The 20,865-nt window shown below is 34.9% G+C and overlaps 1 protein-coding gene across 1 annotated transcript in view; it reads right to left on the bottom strand.

Annotated features, from left to right (window-relative positions):
• KIF18A (kinesin family member 18A) overlaps positions 1-20,865 on the bottom strand; it is an 85,161-nt gene that overhangs the window by 10,876 nt on the left and 53,420 nt on the right. The window lies entirely within an intron of this gene.

The raw sequence follows: 20,865 nt of genomic DNA, 5'->3' as shown, positions 1-20,865 counted from the left end.
TGTATGTATTTCCCTAAAGAAATTCACTATTATTTGTAATTAATACTTTTTCAGTCATCTGGGTCCCAGATAACGAATTTTTGCCATTTCCTTGCATTTTCCAACTTCCACCAATCCTATCTCTCTTACACTTAAAATTAAAACATAATTCTGATTAAAGACTTATAGTTCTATCTAAACATAAACAGGATATTCAGAGATTGTCACCAGGGAAATTCCTGTTCCTTGTTCCAAACTTAAGAGAGAAATAGTTTTGTTTAAACTTAAGTTTGAATTCCCACAATCTAGACATGCTTAAATATTTACCTCTCAAACACTTTTAAAAATATATAAAAGATTAATTGCATACACAAACAATAAACTTCATCAACTCCAGTGTGCCGATCTTGTATTTCTTAATTAATATTTTTCTGCTTTGTTTCATTCATGGTGAACTTAAGGTGCCTGACATGAAGTAACTTTGCCTGAAGTGTATTGTTCAGGAAAGAAACTACTATGTTTTCAAATCATGCAATAAAATTCCCAACTGATATAATACTAACTTTATGATATAATACTAATTTAAATAACACTGAAAGCTGCATAATTGTTACGTATTTCAATAATTCAATTCAAACTTTCAACCAAGTTAGAAGATACACTTACAACAATCACCAACAGTACACGCATCATTCTTATTATGTTAGTTGACGATAGTCTCTGCTATGGCTAGGTTGACAATTACCCTCTAGGAAAGACAATTGAAAAACAGGAAGAAAAATATGATTCCTGTTCTACTAAGGAATTTTACTTTTCTGAGAACCAGATAAATGAGATCCAGATCTTAAAATAATTTTCCACTCCCTTTAACATGACATTTGTCAAATTTTCCATTACCAGATATTTTTATACTAATGCTGCAGTGTAAAGACAGTTACTTTTCTCCACTGTGCTGCTACCACCAATTTGGTGGCTATTAATAGCTGGAAGATTAACTTCTTTTCCCCTGAGAGGCAGCAGGGGTATATAGAGGATAGAAAACTATATCGAGGATAGAGAGCTGAATTGGGAGTCAGGAGACTTGGATTCTATTTCCGGCTCCAGCAACAACTCACCGAGTGACCTTGGGCAACTCACTTAAGCAGTATGGGCATTAACGCCCCTAGAAAAAAGGGGATACTACCTTCATGTACCGGGAGTTTTCTAGGATTAGATAATATCTATAAAATAACTTAGGGTTCAAAGAAAGGCTCTAGAAATGTAAATATGCTTCAACTGTTGGCACTACTACTTTCACAGAGAAAGTTGTAATTTACTTTCCAGTATTCTACCACTAAAAGAACGTATTTCAAACAATGTCTCACTTTCTGTTTATCAGAAACCCAGTTTATCAAAGCTGATGATAAATTGTAATATAAACCCGAAGTATCATTAAAATATGCACATCTAAGTGTTCTTTGAAAATGCAGGCTTCGTGATATTATTTTAAAGACCTAAAACACAATGGAACATGAAGTCTCAAGAGATAAGGATTAACCAGTCACTATTTTCCTTGTACACAGCATCTAGAGAGGGATACCCCAGAGCGGCACTGAGCTAATTCCCATAATGGTAGGCCACTTTCTCCCTACTGCTTGTAAAAAACATGGAAATGGGGGTCTTCCATAAGACACTGACACAGTTTGTCAGTGAAATCAACGGCAATGTTATAATGCTACATCTTTGGCCATAATTCTGCGCTTCTGGAGGGACAGATATGATAACCTGAAGGAGAAACATGGAGATACGGTCGTTAATATAGATTCACACACCACTGTTTTTCCTGAGCCTTGAAGAAAAGATGCTACAAACATACAGCGTATGCAAAATATAAATCCAGTAGGTTCTTTTCATCCTTTTAGCTATTAAATACATACAATAATATGAAGGGGGCAGAAAAGAGATGGTCAATTCAGGACTACGTCGGCTGACTAGTAGCCCAGAAAGGTTTAGGAAATAACCAGAGCAAAAACAAGATTTAAAGATTTAAATACAAATTCAACAGTCACTCTACTGTAACCACAAAAGGACTATGTCTCCATTTAATCCATGAAAACTAAAAGAGAATAAGCTGACATTTCAGTTTGAATATGATTCCCAGAATATATAAATACAATTATATAATAAACTATCATTCTCTTTTAGCTAGTTAAGTGATAAAGTACATTAAATGTACTTTAATGGTATGGCAAACTGGAGTGTTGGGTTAGGGGCACTGTACATTTTAAACAGGCTTTCAGAAAACATTGGGTATGCTAGCTCTATGTCTATAAAAGAGATTTGCTGTACTTTTCCATTAGAGGATGTACAGTAACTTTCCAGAAGACAAGGCTTGGGGCACTTGTAGTTTCCCCTGACTGAGCCTGGGAAAATACTATCTAACAAGATTCTGTGATTCTTGGGCCTACAGAGTAGAAATGATAAAGAAGGAACCTGGAGGCAGATTATAATTCCTTTATAAAGGCTTCATAAAATGAGAAAAAGAATCATGTAGTTACAGACTTTCAGAACAAGGGGCTCTAACAGATGATGATAGTCAATAAAATACTTCAGTAATGTGGGTGTCACACAGGAAAGGAGAGAAAATTAAAAATGCGTTGTTATAAGGCAGGCTCTTAAAAAGTGAGATAAAAATGATTAGTAGTCACTTGGGAAGATAGCAAGTCTTCTCTCCGGGGCCTTTCCATCTAAAAATCCAGCCCACTATATCATGTATTCGAGTACAGGAGGTAGTGGGTAGCAATATATCTTATGGTCAATAAAAAGCACTTTTGGGACTTTAACTCTCTAACACATTGTAGGTATACTGGATTTCTACTGACCTGAAATGATTCTGATCCATGGCATGTAAGTAAATATGCTGAAATTCATTTCCCGATAATAACAATAACCATATTGTCAAGACATTTAGAAAGAGAAGGCACAACTAGTATTTTCAATCTAGGAAGAATGTTTAATTATGAAAGGGAAAAAAGAGTTTTAGACAGCTGTGGTACAAGAGAAACAAGAGGATTGCATCGGCATAAAAAGAAGTCACTGTTTATCCACCCAGTATTAAGCACCTGCCATGTTCCAGATCTTTTCTGGGTTTTGAGAATCTAGCAGGAAACAAGACATTTAAGAACCAACATTTTTGGGGGAAGAAGGTAGAAAAATAAATGATCTTAATTAATTAAGATAATTATGACAAATGAGTTGGAAAGACAATAAGACAAGTGGAATAGTGAGTGATGGGAGATAGCAGGGGTATTAATTAAATGGCAAGGGCAGGCGATTCTCAAGATGAGATCTGTGATCTGAGGCTTGAACGACTGCGGAGGAGCCAGTCTTATGAAGATCTGGGGGAAGAAGAGAAAATAGCAAGAACAAAGACCCGACAGCAACAATAAATTTGTTGAGCTCAAGGAAAAGAAAGAAGGCTAATGTGATTGAAGTCTAGTGAGTCAGAGGGAGAAGAGAAATAAGAAGAGGCTAGAGAGATCAAAAGGGCCCAGCCTGTGTTAGGGCTTATGAACAAAATAAAGGTCTGGGTTTAGTTCAAGTGCAAAGGGCTATCTGTGGAAGATTATTTTAAACATGGATATGATGTGATCCCATTTGTTTTTTAAAAAAGATTGCTTTGCTTACCATGTGGAGAATAGAATATGAATGGGTTAAGAGGGGAAAGAGAGAAATCAGTAACACAGTTATTGCTATAGCCCAGGCAAAACAAACAAGAGCCTGGACTAGACTGGCAGCAGTAGCGATAGATATGGGAAGGGTGTTGTCTTCAAATAACCAGATTATAATCATATAAAGTATATTCAGAACATTTACAGTGACACACATGGGTGTGATTAGCTGCCCAACAATCAGGACCGAAGATAAGGAGTTCACACAAAGGAGCAGTAATTTGTATAATTTAATCAACAGAAATTGGCATCTTTCAGTGAAATCATGAACCATTACTGTATGAGCAATTATAGAAAAGCTTAAAAGGTCCTAAATGTTATTCCCTCAAATTTGGCATTCTCTTGTTCCTGACATCCCCCTTCCCCCAGCCCACTCACTGCATTTGAAGTCCTGTCCTCTACTGAGGAGCTCTGACTCAAGTAAATGCCAGGTGCCTTGGAATCTGCTTCCTTTCCTCTCTAGTTTGCATGTTTGTGGACTTGAGGCAGCAGACACTCTCTGGGGTTTGAGGATACAGTTATTTATCCAGAGATGATGGCTGTTATCATCACGCTTGGGTAGCAGTGAAAAGGGAAGAAAGGGAGAGAGGCTAAGTAGGAAATGGTTCTAGAAAAGAGTGGCAGAAAGAAAATGACTGAAATTGGACTTTGGCTCCCAGGAGTTTGTGCAAAGGGAGAGAAAGATTAAGTTAACAGAATGATATAGAAAGAGTACCCTCTGTTTTCTCTGCAAATTCATCTCTAGGCATCCTCAAATCACTGATAGAGATTTATTATCAGTTCAAGGCATAGACATACTATGATTTCAGATATAAAGAGTGGCTTCTCTCCACTCCTAATACCTTGTCAGTTATTGCATTCACTTTCTTAAAAAGGAGCCATTGTCTTTTAATCCATATTTAATGAAACTTTAAGATGCAAAATGTGGTCCTGTAATGAATGCATTTTGATAACATAAAACATAATATTCATGCTATCAGAACCTTCTCTTTTTGATAGGGGAGGAGGACAGAGAGGCACTGAATACTCGGGAGAATTTCTCACTGGAAGAACCAGATACCTTGTTGGCTTCACCTTATATGTGTTGCTATAGAAACATCTATAGTATAAGAAGGGATATGAAGGTTAACTTTGCAAAAGACAATCAATTTTAACCAAGATGGTAGCTTGAGGAGAAGCATGTAGCTTTCCATCCAGATTTCTTTTAAAACACCATATAATATAATGAAAATAGGAGAAAACTTTTCCTAATATTGGTAATAAGGGAGGAATATTGTGGGCACACCAGGGCATTAGAGGATTTTGGGGAGGATATTATGTAGCTAGAACTGGAATAAAGGAAGGCACGGGGGAGAATAACATAAAACTGTTCCCCCACTTCACATTTCAGTGCTGCCCCTGGGACTTAAGTAACAGACACTGGAAGAATGTTACTGGAGTCCCTTTACATGAGGAGCAGGGATGAAGGAGTGGAGGAGGTAAAAGGGCACAGGGTGAGACAAGGCTACAGGACACAGTCGATGGTAAGACCTGAATACAAGCAGGAGCACTCAGAGGCCCCCACATCCAGTCCCGGCCCAGCTGTCTCAGTAGTGGAAGGACACTGAACAGAAAGTGCCCCCTACCCTGGGGGCCTTGCTCCCAGTACGGGGGCCGCACCACATATGGATGAGAAACTTGGGCGAAGAGGCAAGGTTTCTGGCTGAGAGTACCCCTATGGCTCTGGTTCCTGTTCTGTACTCTTGGGTATTCGCTCCTCCCCACCTCTACCTCCTCCATTTCTCAACCTTAATTTCTACTGATCATCAACAAGTTATGGACAAGGCGTACTTGTAATATAAAGGAATGGCAGATGTGGCATACCAACTCAGGCCTTCGATAATCCAGATGCACGTTCTTCACCCCTATACAAGACTGAGTCCCTACCACAGGGAAAATTAAATCCATCAGGATAATGGTTAAATAAAACACAGGGATGTTCACAATTACACTGTTACTTAAAGTCATGTTTTGTAGGTTATCTGATGATATGGAAAAATACTCCTTAAGTTAAGTAGTATATAACAAATTCTACATACAGCATGATCCCAAATTTGAAAACAAAAAATCCACGTAAAAGAAATCAAAGCATACACATACTTTCTGCAAGCAAAAAAGGAGGAAAAAGTCACAGAGAACAGAGTGAAAGGTAATATGGCATGATATATTAAAATATTAGCATAGATTATAACTGGAAAAATTCTGAGTGATCTTTTCTTCTTCTTTAAGCATTTGACCAATTTTTATAATAAATATATACCGCTTCTTTAAAGTTATAAATAACAAAAATATTTTTTTTAAAGAAGAGCAACATAAGGTTTGGAACAAAAGGGAATAAAAGCCCAGCCTTCTCAAGCCTCAGAACGTCTCTAGAACTGGAGGCTAGAGGTTGAATCTGAAAGTATAGGGTGGAGATAAAAACAGAACTGACTGAAAGTCTACACAAGGAAGTTGGACCCCCAAAGTCCCCTTACCCCATCACTGTCACCTTGTCCTGCCAGGTGACTGTTCCTTTGTCACTGTTAAAAGACAAGTTACTCCCTGGACCGGTTAAGACTTGGGGCCAATATGCACAGCTGACACTGGGGGATTTTAATAATTTCTCAATAATGAATGCATGCAAATTTTTCTTTTACTTCTCTAATACACTGGTGTTGGGCTGATACATCTCCTAAATGTGAAATCAGTTCTTTATAGATAAACTAAGATAATAAAAGATATAAGTGTTGATATTTTCAGGCTCCTCCAAACCAACTTTTTCCAGAGATGACTATAAAGCAAAGCTGAAAAGACCTAACTATGTACACAGGAAGCACTTAGGGTCACCAGATATTTGAGGACATTCAACAAGATAGGACACAGAACTACATACAAGAAAAAAAAAAAAAAAAGGTAAAAGGAAATAGACAATGGAGAAATAGTAGAGTATATTAGAATAGCCATAATTCATATCCAGAGAGATGAAAGATTATTACATTCATCAAACAGAAACAAGGTGCTATGGAAAGAAATACTGAATTACTAAAAAGAGTTCTTAAAAAATTAAAATATGAGAGGGAGATAAAAGCCAAAATAAAGGCTGTATGATAAAGTTGAGGACATCTCCCAGAAAGAACAAGCAAACCAAAAGAGGTAAGTACTAGAAGGCGGATAAAATAATTTAGAGGATCAATCCAGGAGACACAACATCAGATCAGTAATGTCCAAAGACAGAACAGAAAATAGGGAAGGAAAGTAGATATGGAGGTATATGTATGTGTATGTGCATAAATACACAAAGGAACATTTCTCATAGGGAAAAGATAAAGATTTTCAGAAAGAAAGGCCCAGACTATTTGGTATAATGAGATGAAAAAGATCAACACCAAAGCACATCATTGTGATACTTCAGAAAACTAAGGATAAAGGGAAAATTCCAAAATCTTCCCTGGAGGAAAAAGTCACCCACAAAGTATGGAGAATAAAAATGGCATGTGAGTCAAGAACAGCACTGGAATCTAGAAATCAATGGAGAAATGTCTTCACAGTTCTCAGAAAAGTTATTTCCAACCCAGAATTCTATACCTACTCAACTAACAAGAAAATATATTGCCAAACATGCACCATCTCAAAAAAGTTTACCTCCTGCGCACCCACTGGAAGAATCTACTGGAGGATGTGTTTCTGCAAAATAAGGGAGAATAAGAAGAAGGATGGGAATAAAAGCAAATACTACATACAGAGACCATAAAGCTATACAAGAAAGAGAATTTACATGCTTTTTTGGCATAACAGGAGATAATATTTACTGGAAGACACTCTAGACATTTACTTTGTAAAATGTATATATATATATTTTAAAGACTATTTATTTTGGAGAGGTTGAGAGAGAGAGAGAGAGAGAGAGAGAGAGAGAGCACAAGCAGGGTGAGGGGCAGAGGAAGAAGCAGGTTCTCCCCTGAGCAGGGAGTCTGATGCGGGGCTTAATCCCGGGGCTCTGCAGTCATGGCCTGGGCCAAAGGCAGGCGCTTAACTGACTGAGCCACCCAGGTGCCCCTCCAGACATTTACTTTTAAAAACCCAAAACACGTTTGGAAAGATGGGGTAGGGGAGAAAATGTATCTATCATGTAAAGGTATTAAATCCTTATTGTCCAAAATAAAAAATAAGTAGATGATATCTAAAATTGGAAAAACATAGGCAAACAGGAATTAGCAGTATAAATTTGAAATTTGGAAATTAAAAGGAAAAACCAGAAAACACAGCTAAATTGGGAATGGGCAGCAAAAGGGCAAGGCTACAAATATGACAGTACCTGTCAGCCTTCTCAACTATGTAAACATATACTTTTATAAAATATAAAATAAACTGTAAAAGCAGGTGGAGAGGGGAGAGAGAAAAAAGAGGCAAGGCAGACAGGCACACACATGTACACACATCCAGGAACTTTTAAGGAAAATAATCGGACTTTGGGACTATAAAGGGAAAAGCAGACCAAAACATACATCTTGCTTATTCTGGGAAAGCTTTACTCAAAATCTGTGGACTCTGAGTAGGGTCAAACTAGCCAAAGTGATGAGCCTTTACATTCAAAAGTCTAACTGAGACATGTAAGCAAATAACATGAATGGAACGGGCAAAGAGAAGAGCAAATGAACGTTGTAGGACTAGGGAAGGTGGGAGAGCTCTTTTCTTTACTTAGCCCGTTCCCCATAGGCTCACTACCCACCTCACTCCCCACCTCACGTTTTCCCTGGCATACAACAAAAAGGGAGAATGATTATCTACCTGATAAAATTTAAAGAGGGCTAATAAAAATGTGAGTCAGTCATCAGAAATAAATCATTCCATACGGTGACAAATGGGTAAAACGATTTAAAGTCATGAGTTCCAACACGAAGGGAAATTCCTTTTCTTCAGGGAACAGGTAAACTGTGAAATCTGAATGGCAGCATGTGTAATTTTGATATATTCAAAAGTTTACAGAGAATAGTAGCAGAAATAAAAATAGTGTTTAGGGCAGCAAAATCTCTCAGAAATAAAAGGCATGCTTGCATAAGGCTATGAATTTAATCAGTTTGTTTTCAGATATTTTAAGCATCTTAAAGATCTCCAGCTTTAGTTATTTTGTTATATCTATCTTTACTTTCACATTTAGATTCCATATGAAGACACGATAAGATTTAAATTCCTTATATGTTTGTTGAGAAATATTCAGATGATTAAACAGAGAGGATGTCAATTTAAGGATCAGAAATTTCCTACACTATTTTCAACTTAACCGGAGTATATAAGTTCTAAAAAACAGTCTGAGAACTACCCGGAGAGGAACTGCTCACTGAAAGATAACTTCAGTATTGCTTTACTTACAAAAGTCTAATACAGCTATCCTGAAACTGAAGATCTTTTTAGGCTTATTAACACTTCCCATAGTTGAAGGTACATATTAATGAAGAAGTAACAGTATATAATGCACCTGATTGCTGTTTTTAGAGTAACAAAGCTTTTCTTAAAAGTAACAATTTAACAAAAACACATATACAATGCTAAAGACTAATCAACAAACTCCTAGTTTAGGAAGGAGGGTAGGCGGTGGAGATTGATTATATGATGAAATAATAGAACTTTTCAAAATAATTATGTGCTACAATTCAGAACAGGATTTTAAAAGTAATGAGAGACAGGGCTACTGAAAGATATAGAAGAGCTGCTCTTCTAAACCCTACAGTAAGTTTTGTTTAATGAATCCAATCTTAGTCTTTGTAATACTTATCCATTAATAGTTTACGAAACATCTTAAAATATTTATATGATGCTTTAAGGCATCTTATATACAACTGAAAATGTGCATTTCAGGATAAAGTGGTTAGTGTTCTATTCATCTGTTCCTGCATTATGGCTAGAGATTCCCGCTTCAAAAAGTTTGTTTACTGTAAGTCCATAGAGAGACTTAAAAAGGAAGTCAGACAAAAACATTTTGTTGAGACTGCCAAGTTTTAGAAGCCTTTCAAAAGACTTTTAAGTATTAAAACCACTTTTAAAATGAACTCTAAATGCAAGCACTAAAGTTGTGGATCAGACGGAAAAAAATACAATTTCATCTGTGATTGTTCAGATTATAACACCGTATACCACCTGGATTACAACTTACGTACATTAGCATTTGTGTAGTTTTTATAGTATTATATAGAATAAGATGCGTTATTAACATAAGCCACGGCTTAAGAATCAAAATAAAAACAGTGAAAATCATCACGAAATTAAAATGATTTGCCTGTCCCACTAAATTACATTTGCTAAATGGTTAAAAGATATTATGAATAAACATTTGATCCCTAGTTAAGTGGTTAATGAAGAAGTTAATAAAATTCAGATAGTAATTAAGTAGTATATGCTAAATACGTTTGAGAACTGAATGGCTATACTTGGAGAGAAACATCTAAAAATGTATTTATTGTCTGTATTGTTTTCTAAGCTATTTAAATCCATCTGTGAGCACAATCTAGTCTCTTTTAATACTTCTATCTTTCAGATATTTCATTTCTCCAAGAAGCCTTCCCCATAGATCTGGCTGAGGAATCCGAAACATTTCTAGTAGAGTGCAGAAATGGAGTTCTTTCATATCTATCTAAACATAGTTTTAAGAAACGGCAGCATATCTTCCTTTAAAAATTTTAATAGTATTTATGGGGTGCATGAATGGCTCAGTTGGTTAAGCATCTGACTCAATTTCAGTTCAGGTCATGATCTCAGGGTTGTGAGATCGGGCCTCACATGAGGCTCCATGCTCAGCACAGAGTCTACCTGGGATTCTTTCTCTCCCTCTCCCTTTCCCCCTGCTTGTGTGTGCATGCTCTCTCTAAAACAAATAAAATCTTAAAAATTTTTTCTAATGATATTTATCATTAGAAATCAACGTTATCATTATTATCAACTTTATTATAAAAACTTCCTTAAGTAGGGCCTACGATTAAATGTCATATATTAATATATGCGTAAGTATAATATATATAACATGCCACATCTTACCTGATACTACTTATATGCCAGAATAATATATTTTTAAGAGTTATGAATTACATAATATATATTAATAATGTTTTAATATAGTAATTATATAATTATCATAATAAGCTTAATAATTTAATTACATATCATATAATACCCTGGTGGCACATTAGCAGATCAGGGAAGAAGAAATAAATGTGCTAAATTTTCATCTATCAGAAGGAGAAGATGATAAAATCTAAACATGGATGAATCAATAAAACAGCAGTGTAAGTAAGCATTCTGTTTAGAAATTACATAAATTATAGAAGTTTGTTATAAATCACCCAGCATGAGTTTCAGTTGACAACAGAAGAAAAACAGATATGTCAATTTTCCTAAAGGTAGTTTTAAGAATGTTGGTCTATTTTTACTTTTTTGTTTTTAAAAAATTTTATTTATTTATTCATGGGAGATACAGAGAGAGAGGCAGAGACACAGGCAGAGGGAAAAGCAGGCTCCCTGCAGAGAGCCCGACGTGAGCTAAATAAAGGCAGTTGCTCAACTGCTAAGCCACCCAGGCATCCATATTTTTACTTTTTTTTAAAAAAAATATTTATTTATCCTGAGAGCATGTGTGTATGCATGCACATGCACACATGCAAGGGAAGGACAGAAGAAGAGGGAGAGAGAGAACTGCAAGGAGACTCCGTGCTGAGTGCAGAGCCTGACAAAGGGCTAGATCCCAGGACCCTGAAATCATGACTTGAATTGAAGTCAAGAGTTGGCTGCTCAACTGAGTGAATTGCCCAAGCACTCTGGTATATTTTTACCTTTAAATAATTCTCTTGATTATTATAATTTTTTATTATAAGAAGTGTCCTTAAATAAATGAATTATTAATGAAAATTCATATCCAAATAATCTTAAACCAAACACCTATTATAGAGAAAAAGGGATTTCAGAGTTACACTTTCCTGGTAGCAAAAAAACCCAGAAGACCCAAGTAACATAAACCCTTATCAACTTTGACTATGATATTCCTATGTCAAAGAAATCAGGTAGGTTAGCAATCTATATTTTTAGACTGATTTCCCATTCTAAAGGGCTGGTCCTATTTCCCAATTAGCTACAGAGCACCAGGAAAGTCATTAGTGGGGATCATCTCTCACAAAGAACCAGGATTTAGTATTAGGTTATCTTATGTTTATTTAGACAATCTTAATTTAGAATTTGCTGTTCACAGCAAGAAAGTCACATGCTCAAAGTCAGAATATCAATCATATTTGTTGTTGACAGAACTGAAGTCTCTTATTGAAGTTGGGTAAAGAAACCAAGTAATACAAAGTAATAACATACATAATTATAATGAAGACTTAAAAATATAAAATTTCCTTCACAGATCCAAAGATAAGAATAGAGGCAATATACAATTTCATCCCCCTAAAAGTGAGATTCTATCTTCTGACTCCTACCATCAGAAAAAGAATATTAAGTGTGAATGAAATTTGTCATACATGGCGAAGGGTTTAGAGCTCTTGTATATGTGTATGTGTTCGTGTATATATAGGTGCGTATTGTTGGTTATCTATCCGTCTATCAAGAAAGAATTCTCGCAATATAAATAGGTAAAATGAAAGATAGATAAAAATAAAGCAAAGGAAATGAGCAGGTAATTTAGAACAAACTATAATTGGGCAAAAGCACCTTAAGAAATGCTCATATTCATTACTCATGTATAGTGGTAGACCGAACAATCATAGTTCTGGAGAATAATTTGACAATACACATCAAACACTTTGAAAATGTACATACGCTTTGATCTAGCTCTTCTACTTTTCAGGGGCTTGGCCTAAGGAAATAATTAGACAAGTTGTGAAATATATAGACACCTAGAGATGTTTAGTGGAGTGTTGCTTGTAACAGCAAAAAAATGAAAACAAATGTTCATTAGTAGGGGACAGGTAAATGTAATATAAACTACTGAAAGTGACTTAACTTCATATTTGATAGGAAAATGTGTGTTTAACATGTGGTTCAGTGAGAAAAAAGCTAGTTATCAATTACATGTATAAAGGATTTCAATGTTTTTAAAAATCCAAACTACATATATGTGCTTAGAAAAAATGCCCAACAACTATTAGAACAAAATATTAATAGAAGTTAATGAAAGACATCTTAATTTCCTTTGCCTGGACTTTTTTTTCAAATTAAAATAAATGAACATTTATTGTTAAGAAGATAATAAAAAGGCAATAAACTTAAAAATGAGTTACTGAAAATAGTTTCCTTTTTTTTGTTTTTAAAGATTGTATTTATTTATTCATGAGAGACACACAGAGAGAGAGGCAGAGACATAGGCAGAGGGAGAAGCAGGCTCCGTGCAGGGAACCTGATGCAGGACTTGATCCTGGGACCTTGGGATCATGCCCTGAGCTGAAGGCAGATGCTCAACCACTGAGCCACCCAGGTATCCCTGAAGATAGTTTCTGAATATAGTTATAGTTTGTTGGGGAGAGGGAAGGTGAGGTGTGATAATTACTGTAACACTGAAATACAAAAATATAGTGGGAATGCAAGGGTATGTGTGGGACAAAGAGAGAGGACTCAATAGGGGAAGGTTCATAAAGAAGGTAGTATCTGAACTGGACTCTCAATGACAATAAGGATTTTAATAGGCTAGGATGTGGGATAGAGCAAGGGGAAGCAACATTCAAGAGTGAGGGGAAAGCTTGGAAACTGTAGAGGCAAGAAATAAAACGTGTAAGAGGAAGTTGGGACATCAAGTGCTGCAGAAAAGTGAGTTTGCAGCTTGGCATGGGACAAGGAAAGCCTTTGAAGGCTCCTCTAAGTAAGGGGTCTGTATTAGGAAGATAATTGTAGTGTGAAGAGTAGATCGTAGACAGGAGAAACAATAGAAACTAGTTTAGATATTGCTATAATTATTCATTTCTTATATCAAATTTTCTCAAAGTGTTTTAAAATACATTGAATTAAGGAAGATTCTATTCCCTGTTTTTTCTCTCTCTGTTTTAAATAAATCTCTAAAACACAAGTATGAAATGGCAATTTCATATGGCTTCTTAGGTACGAGGGGTCTATATTTATTCTTTAACTTTTTGAAACATTCCACAGATGGTTCCTTTAAATGAAGGGACTAGATAATTTATCACTAATGAGTTAAAAATCCCTCTCTTAAAAAATGGGCAGGCCTTCTGGGGTCATCTTTTGATGTGCCATATCAGGTGTCCTGAATGATTTTACCCAGAGGGACTAATTTATCAAAAGCTTAAGACTGCAAACGTTAAAAGATTTACAGAGCTGTACGTTAGTGTAAAAAGCAGAATGCAGTATTTAGCAAACATGAGTCACAGGCTGCAAAGCAGGGTTCATGACAGAGAGACATTGATGAATGGGATTAGATCTAATTGAGGCTTGGTACAAAATGATGGCAAGGATTTTTCCTTTGCTAGCACTCATGTTAATATGTACGTGAGGAGGTATTTTGGGAAACTATGCTAAATTAAAATTAGTTGGCAAAGTTCTAAAGTGAAATCAAATATTAATATATGCATTTCAATAAACACTTCTAGGCTACAAATGATTGATACAATTACTGTACTAATCATAAATCTAGATTCTTTTTACAGCCTTATGACTCATGGAATTCTGTTGCAAATGATACAGGTGAATGAATTTTAAACTATTTACAAGATATGTAACCTTAAGGTAGTACTGATTAACCAAATAATAAATATTTTATAATGCATTTATGACATTACTGTGGTTACTGCAGTATTAATACTTATACAGATAATTTACAGCTATTTACAAATATTAAAGAGAGAATACATTTTCCCAGGTATTAAAAATTGTCATAGTCCTTTAAATTAATCCAATACTCTGAATAATAAATCTCCCATAACCTATTGATACTTGTCTCTGTGGGAAATAGCAGATACCATGGTTCCACTCAGTCTCATTTTCCTAGTGTTCATGCTTAATTAGGATGCGGAAAAAACAATGCAAAGAATCTTAATTTCTGGTAATGTTTGCAGTTACAGATGAGTAACTGAAAACTAATTTGTTTACAAAGAGAGTAAGGGCCAAACGAAATCTATTCAAGGCTACAAAACATGACTTCCATTGTTTATAAGTAATGATTAAATTTATTACCAAATAGGAAAATATGGAAGATTTAGTTTATAAGTATTTCTGCTGCTTCGTATTTATTATGAGGAATTTTTATAGACACTCCTATTTTTTAAATGACATTTCCTTCTATTCAAGTAATTTTAGGGGAAACCTAAACTTACACTGGAACTATTTTCAATCATAGTATTTCTACAACATGTAAGACACTGGTTCCACTGGTATCTTTTCTTTTATTGTACTTTAAGATTAAAACCACTAACATGAGGTGCAAAATTTAAGAAAAGGAAAGGTTAGAGACAGAAATATTACTAAATGTGAGTTTCCAGATGGATAATGAGGAAATCTTGACTTTTCATTTAATGTCAGAAATTTTATCAGTTCCATAAATAAACCTTGCTGCCAGCACCCCCATCCTTCATGGTACTCTGTGAATGCACTTTCTGTTTTCTGGACCTAAAAGAGGTGCATGTTTTACTCCAAGTAAATAGACATTTAGTTTGGAGGCAAAGAGTTCAAGTCTTTGAAAAGACTACCTGTTTCAAAATCAAGTACTGACATTGGTAAAGTATTAACACAAAGAAAATTGAAAAAGTGTCTTTTTAAGAAACAATACAGGCTTATTAATATAAGAAAGATTAAAATAATTCATATAACAAAAATATATACTTAGGAATTTAATAGCAAATGTACAAAAATATATACAAAGTTCTAAAACTTTGCTGGGAAACATATAAGAAAATATGAATATGGAGAGACAAACTATTCTAGAGTGAGAAGACCTGATAGTGAAAAAATGTGAAGACAAAATTAATTTCTTTATTTTTCAAAAGATTTTATTTCCTTGGAATTGAAAAAAAAATTATGCTAACATTCATTTCTTAGGGACAGCCAAGAACATTTTAAGGACAAAGAATAACATGGGGTGCCAGGCTGGCTTAGCTGGTAGAGTGTGACTGTTGATCTCATGGTCGTGAGTTCAAACCCTGCATTAGGCATGGGACCTACTTAAAACAACCCCAAAGAAGGAGAACTAGCACTGCTATGTATCAAAAGATACTATCAAGTATGTGCTATGAAAATAATAGCTATGAGTTCTAGGACAGACAAATAAGCTAAAGAACAGGACAGAAATCCAATAAATAGAATTGACTACTTATTGTATTTAAAACAAAGGTGCCATAAGAATGGACTATTGGTATTATTATACAAGAATGTTAGACTCTTTGAAAAAAAAATAGATTTTTGCTTGTCATCTTACATCAAAATAAATTAGGAGAAAATAAAAGTAAAAAATTTAAAAGACTTATGGAAAAAAGGCCTTTTGAGGCATTATTCCAAAGTCAGAGAGAAAAAAAAAATGAAGCTATTGTATGATATAAAAGTAAAAAAATTTTATTAAAAAGAATATCTCAAAGTTAAGAGTAACTGATAAACTTGATGAAGATATTTGCAACATGTATCTTAGAGGAAAGAGTTAATATCCCTTGATGATCTCATCCAGTCCTATGGCTTTAAATATCATCTAAATGTTAACAGCTCTCAAGTTTGTATTTTAGTTTAGAGTTTTCTTCTGAATTCCAGATTCTTATATCCAACTGCTTATATATCTCCACTTGCATGTATCTTAGACAAATTTAAAATGCCCCAATTGAACTTTTAGTCAGTCTTCTGCAAACCTGCCCTACCTGAATCTTCCCCATCTCTTTTAAAGTGACTCAATTCTTTCAGCTGCTCAATTCAAAAATCTTAGTTATCCTAGGCTTTTTCTTTCCCTCACAGCCCAAATCCAATTGGTGATAAAATCCTGCTATGCTAGTTCTACCTTCATAACATATGACAATCTGATTACTTCTCACCAACTCCATTGCTACCAACTCGGTCTGAGCCACCACCATCTTTTACCTGAGTTAATCGCAGTAGTCTCCTGTTTCCAATTTTGTGATACTATAATCTACTCTCAACACACCAGCCAGAAAGATCTTTTGAAAACATGATGGAAATGGGTAACATCTTTCCTCAGATCATGCCATAGCTCCTGATGTGTTCAGAGTTAAAGTCTAAGTCCTTATAATGACCTACAAGGCTTGATCTGCCTTCCTCCCCTTGGTGATCTCATCATGTTCTACTTTCCCTTTTCTTTTGTACCAATTATATGTCTTTCTAGCCATTCCATGAATATGCCAGCCTATGTCAGGGACCTGCATTACTTGTTCTACTGGAAAATGAGTCTTTTCTCATATATTCACGTGGCTAACTTTGTGAACTTCTTCAAGTTTTATCAGTGAAGCCTATTCTGACCATGCTATCTAAAGTAGCAACCTCTCCCCAGCCTCATTCCTGAACTCTCTTTCTTTGCCCACTGCATGTACTACTTTCTAAGATTCTGTTTAATTTACTTATTATATTTATTGTCTTTCTTTCTGCGTTAGAATGTAAACTCCAGGAGGGTAAATAGGTTTGTTGTGTACTTTGATGTATCCTTAGCATCAGATAAGTATCTGGCACACAGAGGTTCAATAAATATTGTTGAATGAATAAATATCCATATCCTAAGCTCCTGAAAATATGTAACAATTTTTACAAAAGATGACTAAGCCAGAAAAATGTTCAAATGATGGCTAGGTAACTTACAGAAAAGAAAATTAGATTCAACCATACTAGTAAACAAAGAAAAAATAGAAAGATAATATGTATGACTGAAATTAGCAAAGAATCAATAAATTATTAGCAAAGACAAGTGAGAGAGAGAACCCCAGATTTACAAAGATTTAATAGCTATATCAACCAATGACAAGATGGGCCTAGTTTATATGTTGATGGAATAACTTAAGAAGAAATCACTTATGAGACAATGGGGGAAATCTAAACACTGATTAAATATATGTTTAAAAGGTATGATATAAAAGGATATTGTGTTTTCTTTCAGACACACTAAAGTCTAAATGAAAGAAATACATGCTATCTGGCATTTCCTTCAAAATAATCCAGTACAGATACAGATGGGGTGCAGAAAAGCAGATGGGGTTCTCAAGACTAGACATGAGATAATTCTTAAAGTCAGGTGTTGCATTCATGGAGTTCATTATATTATTCTTTGTACTTCTATGTATGTTTGAAAATAATTTTCTAAAAATTTAAAATTGGAGACATTTTAATACCAAAAACTGATGAGACTAAAAGGAGAAAAGAGATCATTTTCTTACACTGATGATGGGGGTTAAAACTGGTATAATCACATGAGGGGGGGGTGGAAGAACTTACTAAGCAATATGTATTATAAACTTTAAAAGAATGTGCTTATTGCTTTGTTACAAATTTTACTTCTAGGAATTAATCATAGGTGTAATCAAACATGAGCACCAAAATAAATATACATATTTGCCTCTTGCAATGCCATTTATAATAAAAATTTATTAACCTAAATGCCTAATAATAGAGTACAAATTAGATTAATTATGGTTAATCTCATCAGACTCCTTTTTTTTTTTTTAAGATTTTAAAATTTATTTATAAATTTGAGAGAGAGAGCGTGTGAAAGCACCAGAGAGCACAAGCAGGGGGAGAGGCAGAGAGAGAAGGAGAAGCAGGCTTCCTGTTGGGTAGACAACATGACATGAGGCTTGATCACAGAATCCTAGGATCATGACCTGAGTTGAAGGCAGATGCTTAACAGAATAAGCCAACCAGGCACCCCTCTCATCAGACTCTTAAAAGCACAGCGTATATGCATTTAAAAAATAAAGATTGCTCTTAGTCTAATACTCTTTAAAGGTCCTAAAAGCACCAGAAAAACAAAACAAAACAAAAAACAAAAGAATCAATTCAAAACTCAAATACCAAACAGCATTTAGTATTTTTGTAATTTAACAATGAAACTACTTATTACTTCTTTATGAGAGTATAAGAAAAAAGTCAGTGACACACATGTAAGCGTAAATGAATGAGAAACATGTGACTCATGCTTTGCTTAAATTGAATCTCTTCAATTTTACTTCTTAAATTTGTTAACACTGCTATTGATAATATAATTTTAGCAATATATACTATGTGGGTATTGCTTCTTCAGAAATAAAAACATACATTTCACCATTTATGCTTTTTAAATAAGACTAACAAAAATAAATAAGTGGAAAAACATAAATTTCACCATTTATGCTTTTTAAATAAGACTAACAAAAATAAATAAGTGGAATCACTTTATACCCTACACCCCTTTCCCTGTTATTCATCTATGACTTTCTATTCACAGTGATTACAACATACATAAGTCATGGAATAAATAAGACACACCAAGTAAATAGTTAATCTATGAAATCATGTGAACAAAATATTAAATAACTGTTAAGCGTCTGCCTTCAGCCCAGGGCGTGATCCTGGAGTTCCGGGATTGAGTCCCACATCGGGCTTCCTGTGTGGGGCCTGCTTCTACCTCTGCCTGTGTCTCTGCCTCTCTCTCTCTGTGTCTCTCATGAATAAATAAATAAAATCTTAAAAAAAAAAAAAGAACAAAACATAATAAAAACAAAACTCACCTTCTGATACACCTTCAAAAGGAAATACATAATTATAAAATGTAACATGACTTCAACAGTTTTTCTTTTAAAAAGTGTTATGAAAAGGAATTAAGAGCCAAATAAATGTTTTACTATTGACAAGTATAGTCTATGCAATTACAATATAAGTGAAATATGTATTTTTAAATAAGTAATAATGACCATCAGGTGGTCAGTATTTCTCAAGCTTGGTGTTAAAACCCTATTTCCTCTCCAACATCTTGAATACATTATAAAGAAAAAAAATCAAGGCCCAAAAAGTATGAGAGAATTTGAAAAAAATCTTATATGCTTTCTTTTCAAAGATCTCAACTAGGTTAGTTTTAATGACGATAATGCTTTATTAAAAGAGAAAGAAGGTATAAATATATATCTTCAACTTCCCAATCATTTTAATGTAAAAATACAACATAGGGAACTTAATAATAAAGAGCCAGGTAATTCAGAACAACCTTTCTACTGAAGGCAATAAAGAAGTCTGGACAAAATATCAAAAACATATGCTTGAAGGCACAGAAAAGCTAATGAGATTGTTAAGGTAGGTATCAGGAGAAAGGTGGGAAGCTCTGAAGATAATCTCTGCATTTACAGCTATTTTCCCCCTGAGATCTTATGCTGATTCTGAAGGAAGGGGCAGAAAAGCTTAGTATCATTGTTGAGACCCTGGTAGAATGGGGTGATAGAACTGGAAGTTAGGGCCCACTAACCCAAGTTCTTCATAAATCCTCCTTCTTTGAGTTAGAACCATAAAAGCTTACACTTTAGAGAGCAAAACAGGGCTAGGCAGGCCTTAGCAGAAGCTGCCGCTGCAGTTTCCAATGATCCCACTCCCTAAAATTGGACTAGAGTGATTTTGGGATTGTTAAGGGCACAGGAACCTAGAAGAAAATGTAAATCCTCTCTGAAGGAAGATATTATTCTTGGAAGTCTTTTTTTTTTTTTTTTTTTTAAGATCTTATTTATTTATTTATGAGAGACACAGAGAAAGAGGAAGAGACACAGGCAGAGGGAGAAGCAGGCTCCATGCAGGGAGCCTGATGTGGGACTCGATCCCAGGATTCCAGGGTCACACCCTGAGCGGAACGCAGAGGCTCAACTGCTGAGCCCCTCAGGCGTCCCTATTATTGGAAGTCTTAAAGTATTTCTATAAACAATTCTGCAAAAACATGTCTGATGCACTAAAATGAGCATGTCTTCAAGAAAATGAGACTATGTGAAAGAAAATCAGCAGAAAGAGATAACGGAAACAGACTCAGAGGGTTCCAGACCTGGGAATTCTCAGACACAGTCTTTAGAATGGTTATCATTGTGTTCAGTGAGAAATTTTGCCAAGAAATGGAAACTATCAAAAAGAACCAAACAGAAACTCTAGAACTGGAATATAACTGAAATTAGGAACTTGATATTTAAGAGACATTTGACATAGCTCCAAAGAGAAAGTAAACTCCAGAATATGTGAAAAG

The sequence above is a fragment of the Vulpes vulpes genome, chromosome 11 (assembly GCF_048418805.1).
Source record: "Vulpes vulpes isolate BD-2025 chromosome 11, VulVul3, whole genome shotgun sequence".
NCBI classification, from domain to species: Eukaryota; Metazoa; Chordata; class Mammalia; order Carnivora; family Canidae; genus Vulpes; species Vulpes vulpes.
Note: the sequence above shows the minus strand (reverse complement) of the source record. Positions and strands in the feature narration are given on the sequence as shown.